Raw genomic sequence first — 10,221 nt, 5'->3', positions numbered from 1 at the left:
TTTTTTTCTCTTTTAAAAATTGTAGGGGCCCATGTGGTCCGGGTATGCTGAGTGGAGATGACAGCGGCCTGAGCGGGAACCAGAGTACCAGTACAGAATGGTGCTGAGTAGCCTAGTGGATCTTTGGTGGCCAAGGGCAGGGCTGGAAAAGGGTCTGGCCCAGTGGAACCATGGCAGCAAAGCTGCCAGGTCCTTCATGATGAAAGATTTGGAGACACTTCTATCTCCTTTGTATAGTTGATAGTTTGGGTGGTGAAGAGATAGATGGCTGACAGTATCAAAAGTTTCTTCAAGGCATTCCCAGGGGAATCAAAGACTCCATCTGGGGAATTTCTATTAATACCATCTCAAAGCTAGATGCTTGAATTCAGCAAGAGTGAGAGGAACAGTGGAAAAAGAACAAGCAGGATCCTGGTTCAGAGGAGAGTCCAGAGTATAGTAAGGAAGCAGGAGTGTGAACCATATATTGTCGGTAGAATTTTTCAGTGCTGTACTTAGAATAGTGGTGTTGTTTTCGTTCAGTCTCCTCTTGTTTTATCGAGTGTTTGTTCCTGTGCTTCAGTCAGTAATGGCCCAAATTACTGGTGACCCATCATGACATGGGAACGTTTGTTTGCAGTTGGAATGCTTCCTCACATCAAATTTCAGTGTTCTTTGGATGCTTCTCCTGTTTGTGTTTAGCAAAGCTGTGAACCCTATTTTGTTTCAGGATGTAGCTGAGCTGGCATTTGAGGTATCAGAGAGGAAGCCTCACTCACTCCCTAGCATCAGCTGAATAATAGCTGATATGCTCTTCAATCTTGTGCTGCGGGCTCTCTTCCTCCTCCAGAGGATGTTTGTGAGTCTTTTTCCCATCTATCTTGCTGGTCAGTTGGTTGGCCTCCTGTATATATCTCTTCTCTACTCACTACACTGCTTCAAATATCATTGGTTCAATAAAGGAACTGAAATACATCCGAGGTTGTCAAACATAAAAGAAATTGGCTTTACTACTTTGGATTCAGTTTGCCGTTGGTTTTCTCACAGCGATGAAGTCCTCCTACACAGTCAATGGATGTCTCTTATCTGTCCTCTTTCCTTTATTCATTTTCAGCACCAATGAAGCAAAGATCTCTGCAAAAGCATATCTTTTCCATTTACACCACTTCTCCTTGGTGGTTGTCTTAAGCAACAGAGTCCTCCATAAGATGGTCTACCTTCAGTCTGCCCTCAGTAGCTCCACTTCTGCAGAGAAGTTCCCCTCACCTCACCCATCTCCTGCAAACTCAAGTTGCTGCTTGTCCCTGGAGTCATCTGCCATCCAGTGGAGATGGGTGGGACAGGAAGGACTCCCTGGCAGTTCTTTACCTTGTTCACCTCCCCAACCAGGGAAGGCAGGACCCACTGTGCCAAGGGCCCTGTGCACATTCCCGTCCCTCTGAGGAATGGGGATTTTTTTCTCTGGTGCAGGTAAGGCAGAATCTCCCTGCATGGATTTTAAACACCAGTGAAAAGTGAAAGTACCACAAGTTTTTCTGCAGCTCTTTTCTAGCATTGGCCAGCCCCACATCTGGACTAATTTCAGGATTTTTCCTCTCTGTGCCATTTAACCTCTCACTTGTCTTTCCTGTCTTCAACCACACTTGGACGAATGGATTTTTGTAATTCTAGCCATTGTATTCTGTGGACCTGTTATTTTTGTCTTCTGTGAAGCACATATATTGGATGTGGGAGGTAAAAGAAACTCTGCTGCTTCATATCACTCCCTTTATAGCCATCACTGTCTTGTTTTCCATAACTTGGGTTAGATTTTGATTTCTTGCTCCACTGCAAAAAAAGAAAAAGAAAAAAAAAATGAGACTGAGGAGATTGCACAGAATTAAAGATCTCACAGTCAGATTTGCTGGGTTTTGAGGAATGATTTTCCTTCTTTGCCTTGAAAGAGAAAAAACTTTCCCCCCACCCCTAGTTGTACATTTAAAGATCCTCCAACTGTAAACGTGAAGAGTGAAAGTGTTAGTCTCTCAGTTGTGTCTGACTGTTTGCAACCCCATGGACTGTGGCCCACCATGATCCTCTATCCACGGAATTTTCCAGCCTAGAATGCTGGAGTGAGTAGCCATTCCTTTCTTCAGGGATCTTCTTGACCCAGGGATTGAATCTAGGTCTCCTGCATTGCAAGTGGATTCTTTGCTGCAAATAGAAGCAAATGTTATTTTAATTACATTTCCAAAATCTTTGTTGCCTTATATTGTTGTTGTTCAGTCACTAAATTGTATCTGACTCTTTGCAACCCCATGGACTGCAGCACATCAGGCTTTCCTTTCCTTTACTATCTCCCTGAGTTTGCTCAGACTCATGTTCGTAGTGATGCTTTCTAAGGCCCACTTGACTTCACATTCCTGGATGTCTGGCTCTAGATGAGTGATCACACCATCGTGATTATCCAGGTCGTGAAGATCTTTTTTGTACAGTTCTTCTGTGTATTCTTGCCACCTCTTCTTAATATCTTCTTCTGTTAGGTCCAGATCATTTCTGTCCTTTATCGAGCCCATCTTTGCATGAAATGTTCCCTTGGTATCTCTAATTTTCTTGAAGAGATCTCTAGTCTTTCCCTTTCTCTTTTCCTCTATTTTTTTGCATTGATTGCTGAAGAAGGCTTTCTTATCTCTTCTTTCTATTCTTTGGAACTCTGCATTCAGATGCTTATATCTTTCCTTTTCTCCTTGGCTTTTTGCTTCTCTTCTTTTCACAGCTATTTGTAAGTCTTCCCCAGACAGCCATTTTGCTTTTTTGCATCTCTTTTCCATGGGGATGGTCTTGATCCCTGTCACCTGTACAATGTCACAAACCTCATTCCATAGTTCATCAAGCACTCTATCTATCATATCTAGGCCCTTAAATCTATTTCTCACTTCCACTGTATAATCATAAGGGACTTGATTTAGGTCATACCTGAATGGTCTAGCCATTTTCCCTGCTTTCTTCAATTTCAGTCTGAATTTGGTAATAAGGAGTTCATGATCTGAGCCACAGTCAGCTTCTGGTCTTGTTTTTGTTGACTGTATCAAGCTTCTCCATCTTTGGCTGCAAAGAATATAATCAATCTCATTTAGGTGTTGACCGTCTGGTGATGTCCATGTGTAGAGTCTTCTCCTGTGTTGTTGGAAGAGGGTTTTTGCTATGACCGGTGCATTTTTTTGGCAAAATTCTATTAGTCTTTGCCCTGCTTCATTCTGCATTCCAAGGCCAAATTTGCCTGTTACTCCAGGTGTTTCTTGACTTTCTACTTTTGCATTCCAGTCCCCTATAATGAAAAGGACATCTTTCGGTGTTAGTTCTAAAAGTCCTTGTAGGTCTTCATAGAACCATTCAACTTCAGCTTCTTCAGCATTACTGGTTGGGGCATAGACTTGGATTACTGTGATATTGAATGGTTTGCCTTGGAAACAAAAAGAGGTCATTCTGTCGTTTTTGAGATTGCATCCAAGTACTGCATTTTGGACTCTTTTGCTGACCATGATGGCTACTCCATTTCTTCTGAGGGATTCCTGCCCACAGTAGTAGATATAATGGTCATCTGAGTTAAATTCACCCATTCCAGTCCATTTTATTTCACTGATTCCTAGAATGTTGATGATCACTCTTGCCATCTCCTGTTTGACCACTTCCAATTTGCCTTGATTCATGGAGCTGACATTCCAGGTTCCCATGCAATATTGCTCTTTACAGCATCGGACCTTGCTTCTATCACCAGTCACATCCACAGCTGGGTATTGTTTTTGCTTTGGCTCCATCCCTTCATTTTTTTGGAGTTATTTGTCCACTGACCTCCAGTAGCATATTGGGCACCTACTGACCTGGGAAGTTCCTCTTTCAGTATCCTATCATTTTGCCTTTTCATACTATTCATGGGGTTCTCAAGGCATGAATATTGAACTGGTTTGCCATTCCCTTCTCCAGTGGACCACATTCTGTCAGACCTCTCCACCATGACCTGCCCATCTTGGGTTGCCCGGCGGGCATGGCTTAGTTTCATTGAGTTAGACAAGGCTATGGTCCTAGTGTGATTAGATTGACTAGTTTTCTGTGAGTATGGTTTCAGTGTGTCTGCCCTCTGATGCCCTCTTGCAGCACCTACCATCTTACCTGGGTTTCTCTTACCTTGGTCGTGGGGTATCTCTTCACGGCTGCTCCAGCAGAGCACAGCCACTGCTCCTTACCTTGAATGAGGGGTATCTCCTCCCGTCACCCTTCCTGACCTTCACCATGGGATGGCTCCTCTAGGCCCGGTAGCTCTCGGCCAGGCTTAGTGCGCCTGCCACCGCAGCCTGCTATTATGACCCTATCTCTAGATAAGATGACATTCTGAGATACCTGGGATTAAGATCGCAACTTTTTTTTTTTTTTTTTTGAGAGGAAGATATGATTCAACCCATAAATATATCTCTTCATGGTATTTTGGGAGAATTTTCTACTTATGTGAAAATAAATAAAATGAAGAATGCCAGGTCTTAAAATGCAAAACTGGTACCATAACATAAAATTCAATGTATAAAACATGCATTAATATTAATGTTCACAGTTTGTTCTCTCTCTCTCTCTCTCTCTTTTTTTTTCTTTTGGTTTCATAGTGCAAAGAATCATCAGCTGGTATTGGTGAAACAGAAAAATAAAACAAAACCAAGACATAAGAAATTTCAAGTTGTTTAGCAACATCAAGTTGATTTTAAATAATTGTAGCATACAAAGGAAAACAAAATTTTCGCTGTCATGTTAAATATTTACATTACAATATCTATGATAAAACCAATTTTAATACATACATACAAGCATTCAAATATATTTGACTCTCAAGTGTTAAAATTTGAAGAAAATGTCAAGCTTTTTATTGTTCTGAATAGACAGTTTCTTTATATAACAAACACTCTAGTTTCTTAAATAGACTGTTTAAGTACTGATAGACCAAACTTTAGTAGATTCACAACAATATTCTTGCTTCTCAGGAAACAATATTCTTTACCTGATAAGATTTGACCCTTTCTCAGATAAGGAAAACTTTCCATTCATATGGTTTCAGTTGAAAACTTCTGAAGAATTTAGTCTAATGTATTTCTAGTCTGAGTCCTATACCTGGAGTGTTTTTCACCTCCCAGGCTCATATTGCTACAAATGTCCTGTTGTTACTTTACCCTGTGGGAAGATGTTTTTCTCAAAGTATTAATAACTAAACTTCTTATCTAACACAGTAAAAGGAAAATCACAAAAAGAAACATGTAGCATTTATTTCTCATCATTTTATCCCCAGAAATATATATATAATATTTTTGTCCATTCTGACTAGGTGGTATCACTCAGAGACAACTTTGAGTTGAAGTTGAGTTTACCAGCATAATTTATTTCTTTAGCTCATTATCCCTGAATGTAGATTTTTCTACATTCAAGGAGTATGAAAAAATGGTTGAAAAAGAGAAAGAAAGCAGGAAGAAAGGAAGAGGGAAGGAGGAAAAGTATGAATCCCAACCTTCCTAGCAAAAATAATCAGGGCATGGAACCGGCTTATCTGCCTGTTCTTCTCTGAGACTGCCATTTCAGCCTCCCCTTTCTTTCTTTCTTTTTTCTTTTTTTGAGTAGAATTTATATTATCAAATAAAATTGATTGAAATAAAAATCTATTTTCCCATTACCCAAAAAGTTGCAGAAATGTGCGTCTTTGTCATTGTGCATTTTTATCAAGTGAGTCATTTATGCAATTGCTTAACTTTACTTGGGTTCCTAACCCAAATGAAGCGCGCCAGCTGCAACGGACCTCGCAGAAGCATGGCCGAGAAGAGCTACCCCCGCCCGAGGGCAGCAGCCGGGAGGAGCTAACCCAAACCTGAGCTCAGGGGCTGCAGCCGAGAGGAGCAACCCTACCTCCAATGAGCGGTGGCTGCCCGGGCACAGGAGAGCCAAGAGGAGCTACTCCACGTTCATGGTCAGGAGGGGAGGCAGTGAGGAGATACCCCTCCTCCAAGGTAAGGAGCAGCAGCTGCGCTTTGCTGGAACAACCATGAAGAGATACCTCACATCCAATTAAGAGAAACCCAAGTTAAGACGTAGGTGTTGCGAGAGGTCATCAGAGGGCAAATACACAGACACCATAATCAAAGAAAACTAGTCAATCTAATCACATGGACCACAGCCTTGTCTAACTCAATGAAACTAAGCCATGCCCTGTGGGGCCACCCAGGATGGGTGGGTTGTGGTGGAGAGGTCTGACAGAATGTGGTCCACTGGAGAAGGGTAAGGCAAACCAGTTCAGTATTCTTACCTTGAGAACCCCATAAACAGATGAAAAGGCAAAATGATAGGATACTGAAAGAGGAACTCCCCAGGTCAGTAGGTGCCCAGTATGCTACTGGAGATCAGTGGAGAAATAACTCCAGAGAGAATGAAGGGATGGAGCCAAAGCAAAAACAATACCCAGTTGCGGATGTGACACATGATAGAAGCAAGGTCAGATACTGTAAAGAGCAATATTGCATGAGGTCCATGAATCAAGGCAAATTGGAAGTGGTCAAACAGGAGATGGCAAGAGTGAACGTCGACATTCTAGGAATCAAAGAACTAAAATGGACTGGAATGGGTGAATTTAACTCAGATGACCATTATATCTACTATTGTGGGCAGGAATCACTTAGAAGAAATGGAATAGCCATTATGGTCATCAATAGTCTGAAATGTAGTACTTGGATGCAATCTCACAACAGAATGATCTCTTTTCGTTTCCAAGGCAAACCATTCAATATCACAGTAATCCAAGTCTATGCCCCAACCAGTAATGCTGAAGAAGCTGAAGTTGAACGGTTCTATGAAGACCAACAAGACCTTTTAGAGCTAACACCCAAAAAAGATGTCCTTTTCATTATAGGGGACTGGAATGCAAAAGTAGAAAGTCAAGAAACACCTGGAGTAACAGGTAAAGTTGGCCTTGGAGTACAAAATGAAGCAGGGAAAAGACTAATAGAGTTTTGCCAAGAGAACGCACTGGTCATAACAAACACCCTCTTCCAACAACACAAGAGAAGACACTACACATGGACATCACCAGATGGTCAACACCGAAATCAGATCGATTATATTCTTTGCAGCCAAAGATAGAAGAGCTCTATACAGTCAGCAAATCAAGACCGGGAGCCGACTGTGGCTCACATCATGAACTCCTTATTACCATATTCATACTCAAATCTAAGAAAGTCGCAAAAACCACTAGATCATTCAGGTATGACCTAAATCAAATGCCTTATGATTATACAGTGGAAGTGAGAAATAGATTTAAGGGACTAGATCTTATAGAGTACCTCTTGAACTATGGAGGGAGGTTCATGACATTGTACAGGAGACAGGAATCAAGACCATCCCCATGGAAAAGAAATGCAAAGAAAACCAAAATGGCTATCTGGGGAGGCCTTACAAATAGCTGGAAAAAGAAGAGAAGCAAAAAGCAAAGGAGAAAAGGAAAGATATAAGCATCTGAATGCTGAGTTCCAAAGAAGAGCAAGGAGAGATAAGAAAGCTTTCTTCAGCGATCAGTGCAAAGAAATAGAGAAAAACAACAGCATGGGAAAGACTAGAGATCTCTTTGAGAAAATTAGAGGTAACAAGGGAACATTTCATGCAAAGATGGGCTCGATAAAAGACAGAAATGGTATGGACCTAACAGAAGCAGAAGATATTAAGAAGAGGTGGCAAGAATACACAGAAGAACTGTACAAAAAAGATCTTCATGACCAAGATAATCACAATAGTGTGATCACTCACCTAGAGCCAAACATCCAGGAATGTGAAGTCAAGTGGGCCTTAGCATCACTATGAACAAAGCTAGTGGAGGTGATGGAATTCCACTTGAGCTATTTCAAATCCTGAAAGATGATGTCATGAAAGTGCTGCACTCAATATGCCAACAAATTTGGAAAACTCAGCAGTGGCCACAGGACTGGAAAAGTTCAGTTTTCATTCCAATCCCAAAGAAAGGCAATGCCAAAGAATGCTCAAACTATTGTACAACTGCACTCATCTCACACGCTAGTAAAGTAATGCTCAAAATTCTCCAAGCCAGGCTTCAGCAATGTGAACCACGAACTTCCAGATGTTCAAGCTGATTTTAGGAAAGGGAGAGGAACCAGAGATCGAATAGCCAACATCCGCTGGATCATGGAAAAAGCAAGAGAGTTCCAGAAAAACATCTATTTCTGCTTTATTGACTATGCCAAAGCCTTTGACTGTGTGGATCACAATAAATTGTGGAAAATTCTGAAAGAGTTGGGCATACCAGACGACCTCTTCTGCCTCTTGAGAAACTTGTATGCAGGTCAGGGAGCAACAGTTAGAACTGGACATGGAACAACAGACTGGTTCCAAATTGGAAAAGGAGCATGTCAAGGCTGTATATTGTCACCCTGCTTATTTAATATATATGTGGAGTACATCATTAGAAACGCTGGGCTGGAAGAAGCACAAGCTGGAATCAAGATTGCTGGGAGAAATATCGGTAACCTCAGATATGCAGATGATACCACCCTTATGGCACAAAGTGACAAGGAACACAAAAGCCTCTTGATGAAAGTGAAAGAGGAGAGTGAAAAAGTTGACTTAAAGCCCAACATTCAGAAAACGAAAATCATGGCATCTGGTCCCATCACTTCATGACAAATAGATGGGGAAACAGTGTCAGACTTTATTTTTTTGGACTCCAAAATCACTGCAGATGGTGATTGCAGCCGTGAAATAAAAGATGCTTACTCCTTGGAAGGAAAGTTATGACCAAGCTAGATACCATATTAAAAAGCAGAGACATTACTTTGCCAACAAAGGTCCATCTATTCAAGCCTACGGTTTTTCCAATGGTCATGTATGATTGTGAGAGTTGGACTGTGAAGAAATCTGAGTGCCGAAGAATTGATGGTTTGAACTTTGGTGTTGGAGATGACTCTTGAGAGTCCCTTTGACTGCAAGGGGATCCAACCAGTCCGTTCTAAAGGAGATAAGTCCTGGGTGTTCATTGGAAGGAATAATGATAATCTGAAACTCCAGTACTTTGGCCACCTCATGCGAAGAGTTGATTTATTGGAAAAACTCTGATGCTGGGAGGGATTGGGGGCAGGAGGAGACGGGGTTGACAGAGGATGAGATGCCTGGATGGCATCACCAGCTCAATGGATGTGAGTCTGAGTGAACTCCAGGAGTTGGTGATGGACAGGGAACCCTGCTGTGCTGCAATTTAAGGGGTCACAAAGAGTCACACACGACCGAGCAACTGAAATGAACTTAACTCAAGGAAAGATTTGACCATTGAGAGACAAAAAATGAAAGTTCTTAGCAGATAAATGTATTTCCTCTTTTTCTCCAGAAAAAGTGAAGCAATTGTTAAGAGGTAACACATGGCCTGTTTGAAGATGACCCATTTGATCTATGTAGTACTAGTAGAGGTATTGTTTTCTTTATTCTATAAATAAAGAAACTTAATTAGCTAAGGCTGCTATAACAAAAATATCATAGAATTGGTGGTTTAAACAGCAAATATGTATTCCCCACAAATCTAGAGGCTGGGAAATCCAAGGTGGAGGAACCAGCAGACCAGTGTCTGGTGAGAGCTCAAGTCCTGGTTCATAGAAGAGAATCTTTTTGCCATGTTCTTGCATAGCTAGGGAGGGGCTACAGACCTCTCTGAAATCTCTTTTCTAAGACCACTAATCCCAATCATCTTTTTTTTTTTTGGTGGGGGGTGTTAGTTCTGAAAGGTCTTGTAGGTCTTCATAGAACCATTCAACTTCAGCTTCAGCATTACTGGTTGGGGCATAGACTTGGATTACTGTGATATTGAATGGTTTGCCTTGGAAACAGAGTTTATTGTGTCATTTTTGAGATTGCATCCAAGTACTGCATTTCAGACTCTTTTTTTGACTATGATGGCTACTCCATTTCTTCTTAAGGATTCCTGCCCAGAATAGTAGATATAATGGTCATCTGAGTTAAATTCACCCATTCCAGTCCATTTTAGTTTGTTGGTTCCTAGAATGTTGACGTTCACTCTTGCCATGTCCTGTTTAACCACTTCCAATTTGCCTTGATTCATGGACCTAACATTCCAGATTCCTATGCAATATGGCTCTTTACAGTATCCGACCTTGCTTCTATCACTAGTTATATCCACAACTGGGTGTTGTTTTTCCTTTGGCCCCATCCCTCCATTCTTTCTGG

General features: G+C 41.4%; 1 pseudogene; it reads left to right on the top strand.

Annotated features, from left to right (window-relative positions):
- The first annotated feature begins 264 nt into the window (after window positions 1–264).
- Window positions 265–1,421, top strand: LOC128055705 (etoposide-induced protein 2.4 homolog; annotated as a pseudogene).
- The last annotated feature ends 8,800 nt before the right edge of the window (window positions 1,422–10,221 follow it).

This window comes from Budorcas taxicolor, chromosome 11, assembly GCF_023091745.1.
Source record: "Budorcas taxicolor isolate Tak-1 chromosome 11, Takin1.1, whole genome shotgun sequence".
NCBI classification, from domain to species: domain Eukaryota; kingdom Metazoa; phylum Chordata; class Mammalia; order Artiodactyla; family Bovidae; genus Budorcas; species Budorcas taxicolor.
The sequence above is the reverse complement of the archived record's forward strand: the minus strand, read 5'-3'. Positions and strand labels throughout refer to the sequence as shown.